Raw genomic sequence first — 15506 nt, forward strand, 5'->3', positions numbered from 1 at the left:
ATCACACCATGTGATGTCCAAAGCATACCGAGATCTCCTTTAGCTAATATCATTACCACATAACATGGCATCACTTAGCATATTTGCCTAAGATCTCATTTATGTGGACAAATGGAGCAGATTTATGGGGGAGGCCATACTTTTCCTCAAAAAACTGCTTTGGATCTGTCCACATGCATAAAAAATACTCAGTTAAGACTTAAATATCTCAGGGGGACTGGGTGGCTCAGTCGGTTAAACATCTAATTCTTGATCTTGGCTCAGCTCATGATCTCAGGGTTTTGAGACTGGGCCACATGTCAAGCTCTGCACTGAGCATGGAGCCTGCTTAAGATTTTCTCTTCTCTCTCTCCTCTTCCTTACCAACTCCCCCCTCCCACATCCACTATCTTTCTCTTTAAAAGAAAAAAAAAAGTCTTCAATATCTCACGGCAAGGGATACAAGTATAAAGTTAATTGCTGCATAACCAGCACTTAACACACTTGGCATACAGAAGGCAATTATCTGTTGAATGAATCAAAACCAGTTTCTTGCCCTAGAGGAGAGGCTGGCAAACTCCAGACCTCAGACCAAATCCCATTTACTGCCTGTTTTTTTTTGTAATTAAAGTTTTGTTGAAACACTGCCATGCAACTGCATACTGTTTATTGTTGCTCTGGTAGAAATGAATGGTTGTGACAGACTGTATGGTCCAGTCCCCAAAGGCTAAAAATTTATTATTTGGTCCTTTAGAGAAAAAGTTTGCTTATTATCTACCCTATATGGCAGACCCTAGAAGAAATAAAGATAAATCTTGTCTATTTATTCACAGGTGGCAAATGGGTTTTAGCTCAAACACCAATGCAAAATTAAACAGCTACCTGGAGTGCAGTGTTGAGAATGATTCTGAGACCAACTCTGGTCCCAAAGGGAAAGAGTATAGTCTCAATTATCAATGACTACAGGGGTTTAGAGGAAGGAGAAATAGGGTTATAACTCTCAAACATTCAAAAACTTTTGTTGTAGAATACTTTCATCTTAAAGAACTAGCAGTGTTGTCTGATAGTTTTACAAAGGTGATTAGTTGCAAACTAATATGCAAATCTCTCTCCACCCACCCCAACCCTGAAGGAATCACTGAGAAGGGTTTGCCTGAATGCTAAAGACTGTCTACCAAAAACAATGGTTTGGGTTCTGGCACAGTTGATGTTGCTCATTTTTACTATATTCATTCATTCACTCCATATTCACTCATTATTCACTTAGTCAACAGATTCAGTGGTTTAAAACTATTCCTGAGAATGATTAAACAGTATTATTAGGGGAACCTATGGCAAGAAGGTAAGTCCCCAACATGCCCTAAAACTCCATCAACCTTTATAGATAAAACTGTAAAAGAAGGGCATGCTGAGTAAGTACTTTTACATTAGAAGCTAAATCTATTAAAAATGTGCCCACTTTGGTTCTGGAAGTAGTTAATAAAGTAAACAGTTTCACACTGAAGGATTCATGCTACTGGAGCCCTGCAAAGTTTCCCTTTAATTTTAGAAAATTCCTTTGTTTGCTGGATGCACTTCAAGTACTTGCACCCTAGCTGCAAGGGAGGCTGGGAAAGCTAGTTCTTGGCATTTTTACTTTCTACAAAGCAAGGTTGTTGACCAAGATTCATTTAGACCTGTGTCTTTTCAGACACTGGTGAGTCTCTCTAAAAATAAATGTGAACGCACACATCCATACGTCTATATAAGACATTTTGAGGCAGATACTATGTTTCTGTTAGATAAGGTCTGGCCCATATGGGCCACACCCTAGCCTGACAAGGAGCCATGCATGGGATATCTGAAGAGGTGACCAAACCACTGCTGGGACTGGTAGGAAGGAAGGTCTCAAAGTCAGATCACATTTAACTCTCAAGACGAAGAAGCCTAGGAAAGCTAAGAGATATCACAGCAGTGGTCATCAGTGACATCTCTTATCATAGTAGGAATTACGTATGCGTGCACACACGCCACACATTTTTTTTTTAAAGGTTTTTAGTTTTACTTAACACACACAGAGAGATCACAAGTAGGCAGGGAGGCAGGCAGAGGGAGAAGGGGTAAGCAGGCTCCCTGCTGAGCAGAGAGCCTGATGCAGGGGTTGATCCCAGGACCCTAAGATCATGACCTGAGCCGAAGGCAAAGGCTTAACCAACTGAGCCACCCAGGTGCCCCGCTCATTAAGTTTTTAAAAGTACCTCTGGAAGACTCTGATAACACCTCCCTATTCCTCCTTAAGACCCTAAGACCTATATCCCTAGCAAAGAAAAGTCAGGGTTCACCAGAGACCATTATATTCATCATTTTGCTTTCAAATAACTGTCCTGCAATTTAATAAAGAAAAAGAGGGTCTGTTGTTCGTCAGGTCTGCAGAAATCAGATTCTTCAGTAAATTTAAATAACCTGCTCTTAATGTCTCAACTTCCGCCAAGTCACAGAAAGAGATACGATCACTTCAAAGGGATGACCAAGAAAGCTAACCATTATTTTTCTGTTCCAAGCTGAAGTCGTATTTTTTACAAGTTTGCTGATTTGTCATTTAAGAATTTAACACTAACACCAAAGGTGCTCAGTAATGTCTTCTGAACAGGATGCAGAATGAGAGAACTACATTAACCAGAAATATCCCTATTAGGGAAAGTATTTGCTTTTATATATTTTAAGCAAATATATACTAAGTACAGTTTATGACCTGTTAGGGCAAAAGTAAAAGAAATCAAAGGTGAGACACTTTAGTACTAGCAGGTAAATTAGAATTTATGGGTAAAGATTCCAGAATAAACCACACCTGATTTCATAACGGAAGACCACCACAAATATTTTTTAATATAAATACTCAGATTTTACAAAATGCCACCCTCCACAAGGATGGGAGGGGAACATTGTTTAAAACCTAATTTTACAATCTGTTTCAACATAAGCCTGAATTCAGAAATAAACAGAATTAGTGTGTTCCATGAGAGAAGGAATAAATGACTGCAAAAATATTTTATTTCATTTTACTGATAACCTCCTAACTAGGATTAAATGACAAAGCTTAGTATGATTGCCCCCAAATGCATGAGAAACCATACTAAGAAAGCCATGATTTAGACTGTGGGTTCATAATTTGCATGACTAAATTACAATCTAAACCAAATTTCAAGGCCAGGACATTCCTAATGGAAAATTCCCTAGTAAACCTGCCAAAAGTTCAGAGGAGAAAAATTAACCAACTAACAAAAAAGCAGTGGAAGCAGAGGTAGTTCCCATAATTTTCTCTGGTAATTTTAGTATCTCAAGCTAAGCAGCAGTTTAGGCTAGCTACTTAGTGCTAACACTGGCTTATACAACTAACTGCCTTACAAAGTTATTTTTGATTAAGTTCTTTCTTTTACACTTTACCATGTTCAGTTTCTTCAAAGACACTGATCGAATAAAATAAAGGCCATTCAGAAAAATAAAATGCATGCCACACTTTGAAGCCCTAAATAATGCTTCTATTTGGCTTTCTGATACATTACTCCACTTAACTTGCAAAATTAGTAGGTCAGTAAGCATTTTTTTTTTAAGTCACTTCAGAACTTGCCTTGACAATTCTATAAAATAGAGGTCAGTATCCAAAAAATAGTATATACATGTTTGCATTCCTGGAAATTAGTATGTACCAAATGAATGGATAAAAGCAATGAGAACCAAAGTCTGGGTGTTAATTAGGTTGTTGGAATAAGGAGAACATATGGGGAAACCACAAAAAGTGGGCAGGCACTTTCTGTAATCAATTCTGAGTTTCAAAGAAGCATCTTCAGATACTTACTTCCTTCCATGTCAAAAATGAGTGATTCCATCAAGAATCTTTAGAGATTATGTTAGTCCTGTAATAGTCTTATTTCAATCTTCTACTGTACTCAAACTTAACAATGAAATGTATTATATAATTCTTAGAACCCTTATGAACTGGGAGACAAATCGCATGAATATCTTAAAAGACTTAAAAAATCTATTCAGAAATTGTGGCTAAAATATGAACTCTCAATCATTAAACATTTTAAAAAACCATTTATTATGTTCCAGGCACCAATATACACTTCCCAAATATACACCAATATACAATTTCCAAACATTTAATGGGACTCCTAGGAATTAGCTGGTTTTCCCATAACCTTAAAGATTCACAAGCCTAAGCAGTGCATTCCATCCTGAATCTGTGTCAAGAAGAATTCCTTGGCAGAGACTGTTTGTAGGCTAATTGCTTCAAAGTAACATTTTCAGACCCTGATGTCCTCCCCAAAGACACAAAGTAATAAAGAGTAAAGCATTTCCAACAATTTCAGATCCATTTCTCACAGTAATTTTTTTTTATACAGCAAAACTTCACTTAAGCACTATTATGAGGCTATTTATAGTTTTTATTCATCTCATTTAGTGTGACTGTTTATGTTTCACTTTAGAAATATTAATTTGATTATTCTTACTAAAATTCAAAACAAATCTTTCCACAAAATTTTGAATTCCAAAGATCTGAGACCAAGAATTTTAAGGGGACCTATAATCCATTTCATAAACATCTACCATAGCAAAACACTCCTTTGAACATACTTTGCATATTCTAATTTCTGTATTGTTGCCCATCCTGATTCACTGCTAGTCTAAAACTTATATACTCTTGATATCATGTACACATCCCACCTCATTTATAATTTCTTCTCTGACTGCTAGAGCTTACGACTTTTTGCTATTCCTTTGACTCTAGAAGCATTCATCTATATCACTCATTTGGGTATCAATTATTATTATTTTGAACTGCTATTTAAATTTCATATTAACTTTTAATGCCTTTGCTAAAAACCTTTTGTGCATAATTACTCAAGTTAATCCCAACATCCAGTAACTGAGAACAATTAGCTCTCAAAAACATGCAGTCACCAGGGACAGAAGCCCTAAATAATGAGGAATTATAGTTGGAAATAGATGTAACACTTCAAAAAATTAGTAGCCTATGATGGGAAGTGATAAAGAAATCATTCAACACCTTATATATTCTTTTCATTAAAATAAAAAACGTTTGGCACCGTATGCCAGTTATTGGGATAACCACTTGAGATTGTGGTGGTGAAGTGACACTGCATTCCTGCTCTCTTGAAACAAATAGTTTGGAGGGCAAGAGAGAATAAATGGGTAAATGTAATTACAGATTATGATAAGAGCTAAGAAGATAATGAAGGGGATGCTCCTTTATATAGGTGATCAGGAGAAACCTCCCTCTAAATGTACATCTGAGCCGAGATCTAGTGCTACTTAGCAGAACGGCAAAGAGCTAGGGAAAGATCATGCTAGAGAGCAGCTGTAAACACCAAACCTCAAAAGATGGTGGGCGGGGGCACCTGGGTGGCTCAATCGCTTAAGCATCTGTTTTAGGCTCAGGTCATGATCCCAGGATTCAGGGACCAGCCCCACATCAGGCTCCCTGCTCAGCTTTTCTGAGTCTGCTTCTCTCTCTGCCTCTCACCTGGCTGGTGCGCCCTCTCCCTCAAATAAATAAGTAAAAAAAAAAAAAAAAAAAAAGATGGTAAAGGGCTTCTTGGGTCAAGATCAGAAAGAAGGCCAATATGGGTAGAGCTTAGTGAACAATGGAGAGAGGAGATAAAGTTGTGAAGTAAGCAAGAACTGGATCTGGCTTCTACTTTGAGCCACTAGAGTAGGTGGGAGGGGAGCTTGGACCAGAGGGTATTATATGATCTGATTTACATTTTTAGAAGATGATTTTTAAAATCTAGGTGAGGACTGAGGTAGAGGAGGACAAGAATGGAAACAAGTCAGGAAGGTCTTGAAGGAGTCTAAACAAGAGATGACTGGCTTAAACAAGGGTAGTATCACAGAAACACAGAATTTTAGAGCTCAAGAAGACCTAAACAGCCATTTAATCAAACTGGCTTATGTAAAGATAAATCCCAAGAGAGAGAGACAGAGACATTAACTTGTTCTCAGATTTATTACTCATGCTCAAAGTAATCAGCTAAAACTTAGGAGAAAAATAAGTGTCCAATTTAAGCACTGAAGGTTCAGAGAAAAGTGCATCATTAAGAGTCTGTTGGGGAGTAAAAGTAAACATACTCTCAATTTACACTGTTTACTGATGAAACTTTTACTTTAACCCCATAATCTCACGATAGATAGTATCAATTTATCTTCCACCCAGGACCATTTCTCAGTAGACAAGATTTATCAATCACTAGAGTATCACAAATGCTTTTCCAAGTGTGTATCATTCCTGTTAATCTGAACTCTAAAGTGAGTGCAGTTAACAGTAGCTTTGCTCATTAGAAAGACAATCTCTTTATCATCATCCTTATTCTTTTCTGCTCTACTTCCTGCCCTCCCACCTCTCCACTTCCTATTACCATCATCACTTTCATGTAAACAATAAAAAAATGTTATGAATGCTCTTTTGTCCTTAAAAGCTTGCATATCCTGTCTTCTCTTTGTTGAAGGATGATGAAGTAAGGTGACAGGACTCTTGCAAGAAAGAAAAAAAAGCCTAAATGTAAAAAATCTAAAATAGAGGAAATTACATACAATTTTTTCAGCTAGCAACTAAAACTGAACAAGCAATAGCCAGTGACAACCTTCGGACTAATTTGAATGTCCTGAACATAAAATACGACCTCAGTATGTTCCCTAATTCAGAACAGATAGAACAGCTGACCAGGTAATTGTTTAATATAGAGAGAACGCAAGCTTCCTATTAAATTCCCTCCCTCACTGTGGGATTAGCTCAGGCAGGCAGGAATTCCATAATGCTTATTCCTCAAAGCTACCCCAAAGTTAGCATTTTTACACTTACTCCTCTAAACCACTCTGCCTCTTCCGTCAATGCTGTCCTTACAACCAATAGAACTCAGACTCAACTACTCTTTCTTCACAGAACAAACTCATTTTATTACCTCTAGGGGAATAAATGGCACTATATTTCCAAGAAACTAAGTACAGTATAATCTACAACTTACCTATCTTCTCTCATACTCTGAAACTTTTTAGATGAACTGAATGATTAGCCTAAAAATCCTTTAAAATTCAGAAATGTGCTATAACAAATGGTTTATAAAAATAGTTGTTGGGGCGCCTGGGTGGCTCAGTGGGTTGGGCCGCTGCCTTCGGCTCAGGTCATGATCTCAGAGTCCTGGGATCGAGCCCCGCATCGGGCTCTCTGCTCAGCAGGGAGCCTGCTTCCTCCTCTCTCTGCCTGCCTCTCTGCCTGATTGTGATCTCTCTGTCAAATAAATAAATAAAATCTTAAAAAAAAAAAAAATAGTTGTTAACAAGGATTGCTATGACTATTCTAAAACAAGCACGAACAAGAAACCGTTTTCTCCCAAAAGGTAAGGATATTATAATTTGTTTAAAAAATATCTACTAAAGGTAGATAACACAGCAAATACTCAGGTCGGAGAGACATTATTAAACTTGAAATGGGAAAAAGTCCATAGCTTTTACTACAGGAAAGCTACTAAATACCCTGAACTCCTAAGAAAGTCAACTATTAAAAGCTTTTTTAAGGTTATGTCAAAATCTGGGCACACAAGTAATCTATGTGCATGAGATATCAGGTGTACAAGTATTAAAACCAAGAAATAGGCTTAAAAAATACCAATCACCTAATTTATTACACAGTTCAAAAGGTGAATGGAATGCTCAAGGAGAAGACTATTAAAAGAGTCAATCTAGGAGGTGCTGCGTGGTCCAGTTGGTTAGGTCTCCCACTCCTGGTTTTGGCTCAGGTTGTGATCCTCGGGAACATGAAATCATGCTCCATGCTCAGCACAGAGAACCTGCTTGTGATTCTCTCTCCTCCCGCTGCCTCTCCCACTCATGCTCACGCACCCTCTCTTTAAAATAAACACATCTTTAAAAAAAAAGTCAACCTAAAATGATTATGTATTAATAAGAGATTTCAAGATGAAGTGCATGAAAATACTGTTTCACGTGTATCTCTGGTTCCTATTCTTATCTTCCCCTCCAACAAAAATATAAACTAAATAAATCAAAGACATTATACATTGAGAGCAAAGCATGGAAAAATGAGTAAACAAAAAAGTGAATTGTAAACACACAGCTGGGGATATTTTAGTAGCCTTTTCAGATAAATGTGGATATTCTCCTTTGATACTATACCAAAGCTTGACAACAGGTTCCAATATATTGGAAAGGAAAACCTTACCAATAAACTTGAGGTCTGCTTTAACATTAAAATCCATAGGTCTAGCTAGAACTTAGGAAGAATTTCTTATGCATGCATGATTTTGTAACATCATGCATTCACTGAACACTTGGAAAATACTTGTATAAAGAGTTATGTGGATCTTCAAATATTGACGCATTATATATTACTTTTAAAAAACCATGTTTATTAACATCACAAATATCTTCGGAAAAATTTTCTAAATATTGGGAAGCAGTCAAGAGCACTGTGGATGATACAAATTTTTCAAAATTCTAATTTTCACTTGAAAACTAGAACTTTATCACTGACCATAAATAGTGTTGATCTTTTCCTTAAAGCAACAGGCTTATTCTGTTTATTTCCAAGAAAATGTCAACCTAATACCCAGGTCCGAATAACTCTGAATAGTTTTTCAGTCATTCCTTCAAGGAAAAAAAGTATTTATGAAGAAAGCGGCTGGTTCAGCTTGCAACTGCAATAATTACACAAATGCTTTTCCTATAGACAACCATTTCACCCTCAATATGGCAGCAAAATAGTGTTTCAAGCATACTTTCTATTTTGTCATATTATGTTGAAATATTATGTGTAAGAGCCAAGATTTGATAAAAAAAAACAAACACATTTTTTTTTAAACTTCTTCATCAAGTGCATTTAGGTGAAAGTTTTTGTTGTTTTTTAAGGCATGGCAGTGAAGAATACAATGACTATGAATACAGTGTGGTGTTCTGACTTGATTTGTTCTAAGGTGCAGGAAGTTTTACTCACCACTGCTTTTGTACCATTGGTACAAATGTCAACGCTGTGAAAAAGGGCAAAGAACATCTTAGTATTATTGTAAAAATAGTTTTGTATTTGCAGACTCCTGAAAATGTTCAGGCAATCCCCAGGATTTTGAAATTTTGAAAATTTTGAAAATCCCTGAACCAGACAATTTGTTAAGCTGTTCACAGTCACAATTATTCTTTCTTAGTCCTTATTCATGCCTTAATGAATAACTTCAATTGGGAGAAGCAATGCTAGAGAGAAATAAAAGTTTCATAGAACAAAAACTAATACTTTATTAGTATCTCTTTTATAATCATTTATGGATAATACTCCACTTAATCCAACAATTCTTTAAGTATATGCCACTGTTCCCACTAAGGAACCAAGGAGGTAGGAAAGGTTCAGAAAAAGGAGGTATGAATTTTGCCTAGAAATTCACTGTACTGGTGGTATTAAAAGTGATATTAATTTTTTTCTTTATACTCTTCTGTGTTTGAAATATTTTAATAAAAAAATTCAAAAGACATACACTTAAAAACTCAGCCAGTCTTACCCATACAAATTCAATGCAATATCTCAAGTTGCACAATTTCAGGAGAAGAAAACAGACACATATTACATGCTTCATCCCTATCCTTCTTTATTATCTGTCCAGTACAGAATTCAAGATTACCCAGGGATTCCTGAGTTTTGTTTTCAAGGAATGTAACCGTAACTTATCAATCTTAGTTAGCAGCTATAACTTTGCTATCATTAAGTAGTAATAGTAATATTTTCACTATAACCTTAAAACACGTTTAACAGTTGGATGCAATATGCATACTACTTTGACACCCAAAACTTACTAATTAAAGAGTTTATATTTATAGCTTTTATTTTACTGACCTACTCAGTCCCATTTACTGAGAACTCTCAGAAAGTCTCCCAATTTTTTTTTAGAATAAAGTGACTTGGAAAAATATATTCCAATGTATAAACTTTAGAAATATAAATTTTAGAAGACACAAATAATTAGGATTTTATTTTATGTAACATTTTCCATTTCCTTTCCAGAAGCTTTTGCCAAAAATTGCTATTAAATGGACAAAACAGATTTTCTTTCATCTTTTTTCTTTTCCACAAGGCAAAGAAGAGGAAAGGAACAGGTAGAGATAATCCACTATTGGGACAACCAGTTCACTGTATATTTTTAAAATAAAGTTACTTAATAAAATGCTAAGTTTTGAATATAAGAAAAAAAATCTATTAAAAGTACATATTTACTGAAATAAACTTTCAAAACAACTACTGAAAAATTCAGCAAGATCTATAATGTAGTGAAGGTGATGATTCCAAGAAGTCAATAACTGAATGCAATCAAAATTATAACTGCTTTAAATAAATGCTCTCTTCCCTTAACATCTTTATTGAGTCTGGGGCACCTGGATGGCTTAGTTGGTTAAGCAACTGCCTTCTGCTGAGGTCATGATCCTGGAGTCCCAGGACCCTCCATGCTCAGCAGGGAATCTGCTTCTCCCTCTTACGCTCCCTCCTCTCATGCTCCCTGTCTCACCCTCTCTCTCAAATAAATAAGTAAAATCTTAAAAAAAAATCTTTATTGAGTCTACTTATACAACAGTTAAAAATATTCAATTCCTCACCACTGGAAAAGATTACCTAGCAAATTATCTCATGAGATCAGAATCTGGTTTAAATTTAAATGGTCTCATTGGTTATATGCATAAAATATATGAAGTATATAAAGCAGCTTAACTATAAAATTATAAAATAGCATAACTACAAGGGTAAGCTTTAGAAACCAGCTCAATGTAAACTCCAAAATCAGAACATTAGAGAATTATTCTCTATGGTTAGAGAGACTAGGGTTCTTAATTTAAAAGTGAACATATTTCTAGTACTCAAGTAACTCAAATACCATCTATTTTAATTATAGTTATATTCCAGAATATTGTTCTGTACAGTAAAAACCAGGTGGAAATTCTTCAGTTCATGTTGCAGATATTTTTTCTTTTGATAAGTAATTTAAATATTATTTAAAACATGGGTACATTTCCCTAAATGTTCATTTTTTTTCTTTTATAAGTTTTAAGGCTCTTTGGAAACAGTTTAAAAATTCTTGATCCTCTCTTAATGCTGAGCAAAAATTCTTTCTAAATTGCTACTGAAATAATAATCAGTTGCTGTATACCCTTAATTTGACTAACACTAGGAATAAACACACCAGTGTGAGGAATGAAATAGTGGTATTTCTTTTTGTTTGTGTAACATTTTAAAAAGTGGTTTTAATTTTTTAAAGGCAGCACAGAAGTTCCTCATAACCTTTCTTCTTATAAAATAGAAATTCTATGACTAAAGGGATTGGTTTTAGAATCCAGAGTTCAACTAGGCTCAAAGTACTCAAAGTACAACAGATTATAAATATATATATATATTTATATATAGCAAGCCAGTCTTTCTTGCAAATGGATAAATTAATTCTATTCTTTATAGCTACTGCTTCCAATGTATTCATGAGATTTCCATAGAATTAATAAATTAACAACCGTCCTCAAATGGTAATTAGTACCTTTGGATACTATTGCAAAATATCTAAGAACACTGAAAAATATTAGGCTCTCAGCATATGGTACAGCGTTACACATGGTACAGTGTTTCAGCACATAGTACAGTACTCCTGTTTACTGAAAATTTGTCCAGTGTTACAATGAATCATTGCATCAGCCAAAATGTCTGTTCTTAACTTTTTCTACAAGAAATTCAACTTGAAAAGGCTAATAGTAAAAACTTCACCCTAATCTCTAAGACTAAGGAATCCTCAAAAATGACAAGAGGGGAAAAATAATCAAGACATTTATTTAATCACAACCTTGTGTGGTCTTACAAAGTTTTAAGATCTTATCAAAGTTTTTCTATAGACACGTGACATCACTGCCACAACAACAACAAAAAAGCACTTTTGACTATTTAGTTCATAAATACTAAACTATTCCTGGTAAGTCATATATAGAAAGCACAGATCAATAACCACCCTCTTTATCAATACACACACAGGACCACATTATTGATAAGTCTAGGAAAATGACGCGTGCCTGTCAGTGAGATCTTGGTATTCAATAATAAAATTGCTTATTTAAAATTACACATTTGGGAAAAAAAATAAACACCTGCATAAAATCGCCAAATTTTCTTTGTATTGAGATCTAGTTTCACTGATTAATTTTACCCCCTTAACAAATATTCATCAAGTACCTACTACAAAAGTCAAAATTGAACGTGAGCAATTTCTCATCCAAATCTTAGACTTTATATTTAAAACAACATGTATATTAAGTTACCATGTTACTGACCTCTGGAAAGACCTTCTACTAGTCTTGAATTACATTAGAAAATGCACTTAATATGGTATTTATGTACATGATCAAAGTTTTACGAGTAATTTTTTTATTACATCTCAATAGATGCTCCTTACGTGATGACTCTTCACCATGGGGGTTCACTTTCCCTTTATATGGCTAAGAGAAAATACTGGAATTCTATATTGGAAATCTAGTAAGGATTGTTTTGAGGATAAAATGAAAATCAATTTGTAAAGTTAAAAGGATTCCAAGCCAATGTGGAAATGTTTCTTTTTGAAGGAAGACGAAGTTCTCTTCAAATAATATTCTCCTATGTTCACTACAGTTAATTCTTAAATCTAAACACTTGCTATCTGCACAGATAAGACTCTAGGAACTAAGAATACAATGGGGAATATAATGGTCCCTACCCTCATTGCGCTTACATTTAACAAACAGGTATTATCTACGTGCAATGTACCGTGCCAGTGCTTTGGGGCATTCAAGGAAGACATCCTGTCCTTGGACTTTACAACTCAGTGAACTAGGTAACAAAAATCAAATGAATAATGATGACAGAACAGTAACAGAATGTTGGAAGTGACAGGTGTCTAGAAAGAAAGAGACGATGTTTCATGGAGTGAAGCTGGGGGTGTTATGGGGAGAACGCAAAAGACAGAGTAATTGTTTTCAAGCCCTCTATCACATTTATTTAAATTAAGCCAGTTTATTATTGGGTTCTTCAGTTGTATTCGGCTATCTGCACATTAAAACTAAATGGGCTACAGGCGTTTTAAAGATTTACTTTGTGGCTTACTCAGAGAAGGCAACCTCACAATTTATTGATAATTCCAAAAAAGAAAATCCAAGTGAAAACACTGTGTCATGTAGAGTTTAAAAGCAGGAAGGGCTCAAATAAGACCATTATTCAGGGCTCTGTCCTTAAAGTTATTTAACCTCCTTGAGTATCAATTTCCTCTCCTAAAACCTGAGAATGTGGTTCTCCCACACTATTTGACTAAGATACTAACATTTTGTATATGACTGTTATCCTGTAAAAATGTAATTCACTATAAAAATATTATATTTCCTTCTCCTGGTTCTCTATTACATACTGTCCTAAAAAGTCAGCAAGGCCACTAACTAATCTTATCTTTTCTAGGCCTCAGTTTCCTCCTCCATAAAATGAGAGGGTGGGACTGGATGACCTAAATAGTCCCTTCCGGCCCTTAAAAAGTCCCATGACTCCATTATGACTCAAATACTACTCAAAAGTCAGCTTTTAGGAGTTTGAAGTTAAATGAACGTCCTCCTCTTTTACAGTTACTTCTTGCTAAAATAAGGTTTTGTTGAGCAAGTCTAAACAGCATTGTAATTACAAAAGAGTCAAAAAATTTGCGAGTTAGAAGCTTTACGGTGTAAGCACTCGATATATATTAGATGCTACCAGCAAAACGAAAATCCAGTTAGACTGAATTAATCTTAAAATATTAAAATCACAATGTTCATTTAGTGTCAACTTTCTACCGGGTTAAAAATGTAATTTCCCGTTAATGTAATACAAAACTGCGTACGTTCCTTCCAGACGTTTTGCAGGGCAAAAATGTTTTGCTAAACTTATGGGGGGGGGGGGCGAAGGGTAAGCAAATCTTGTGCTTAAACTCGCCAGGATGATCTTTTCTCCAAAAGTCATCAGTTCTTTTTAGAAGAAAAATCCAAATGGCCTGGTTAATTTGGGGTAGTTTTAAATAAAACTCATGGTGCTGACAGTTTTAGCATTAGACACATCGAGATGGCGAAAAAGAGAAGACGACAAACTTCCTGGATTTTGTCTCCCTCTGTAAAAGAAAAGAGATTTCCTCTTGCTGACGAAGGGAAAGGCCCCTTTAACAGTTTTTCCCTACGCGGTGGTTGCTGCCAGACTAGGTGGGGCTCCCTCCGCTGCCTTCCTCCTGCCACTTCCCGCAACAAATGGAGCAAACCAGTCCCGTTTCAGGCAAACTTTTTCCCTGCAAGGCTGGAGCCTGCAGGGCGCCGGGGAGTGGTTTCCCCCGAACGCTCCTCGTCCTGGCTCGGGGCTGGGGGAAGCTGCGTCTTCTCAAAGGACAACTTTCTGGTTTCCGTTCTAACTTCCACCCACACCCAGGAGGGCACCGAGGTGGCCTGCGAGGGGGCTCCGGGGCGGCGGACGAGTGCTCCGGGGAGCCGGAGGGGGACGGAAGGTAGCGAGAGAAGCTGCGGCGGCCGCGGGCAGGAGGGAGCGAGCGGGTGTGCGTGGTGGGGGGGGGGGGGTCCTCGGGCTCTCACTTCCTCCGCCATATTTCAGACATTTGACCCCTTCCGCAAAGCGCGCTGTTCCCCCGCGGCGGCGGCGGTGGCGGCGGCAGCTCGTCCCCGCCGGTCCCGGAGACAGCGCGCTCGCCGGCCGGGCGCCGGGCCCTCCACCACCTGCCGCGCGCCGTGAAGCCTCCGCCGCCGCCGCCAGGGTCCCTGACCGCCGCGCGCGCCCCGCCCGGCCCGCGCCGCACCCCACCCGCTCCCCTCAGCCGGCGCCCGGCCCCCGCCCCGCGCGGCCGCCGTCGCCGCTCCCCTCAGCGGCCACGCACGCACTCTGCCAACCTCTCACGCTGTCACCGGGTCTCCGCCGCCCGCGTCGCCCCGCGCCTCGCGCTTCCTCCGGGTCGCTGCTCCCGGCGCCACGGCGGTCCTGCCGCTGTCGACGCCGCCGCCGCTCCGGCTGGTTTACACGCCTGACTCTGGGCGAGGTTTGGCGGTGTCGCCTTGACGTCAGGCGTTCAGCCTCGCTCTCGCTTCCGTCCGCGGGCGGGGCGCGCGGGTGCGCGGCCGGGGAAGGGGCGGGGCCGCGGGGCGGAGCGAGGGGAGTCGAGGGGCGGGGCCTTCCGCGTCGCCGCAGCCCAGGCCGGACACACGCGGCCCCTTTCGCGGGTAGTTCTGGGCGGTGTTTCTCTCCCACGTCTAGTGCCCCCTCAGCTTCGCTGGGCCACCAGGCTCGGGACAGATGCGCCTGTCGACTTCCCTGACCTCAGCGGGTTACAGTGATGCGAATGGTTTAAAAGCCCTCCGAAACTTAAAAGGTGCCTCTAATGAAACTAATAATTCACTCACCAACGCCACCCAACAGTTGGTGCTCGCGTATTCCTTTGTGCTGGGAAAAGTGGCTGGGG

The 15506-nt window shown here is 38.3% G+C and overlaps 1 protein-coding gene across 2 annotated transcripts in view; it reads right to left on the bottom strand.

Annotated features, from left to right (window-relative positions):
• LOC111141969 (RAP1B, member of RAS oncogene family) overlaps nucleotides 1-15088 on the bottom strand; it is a 44440-nt gene extending 29352 nt beyond the window's left edge. For both annotated transcript variants that reach the window (XM_022494859.1, XM_022494858.1), the window contains exon 1: nucleotides 14941-15088. The gene's annotated coding sequence lies outside the window, so the exon portion shown is untranslated. The remainder of the gene's footprint in view (nucleotides 1-14940) is intronic.
• Nucleotides 15089-15506: the final 418 nt, after the last annotated feature.

This window comes from Enhydra lutris, unplaced genomic scaffold (assembly GCF_002288905.1).
Source record: "Enhydra lutris kenyoni isolate GAN:26980312 unplaced genomic scaffold, ASM228890v2 scaffoldscaffold7, whole genome shotgun sequence".
In the NCBI taxonomy this organism is placed as follows: Eukaryota; Metazoa; Chordata; class Mammalia; order Carnivora; family Mustelidae; genus Enhydra; species Enhydra lutris.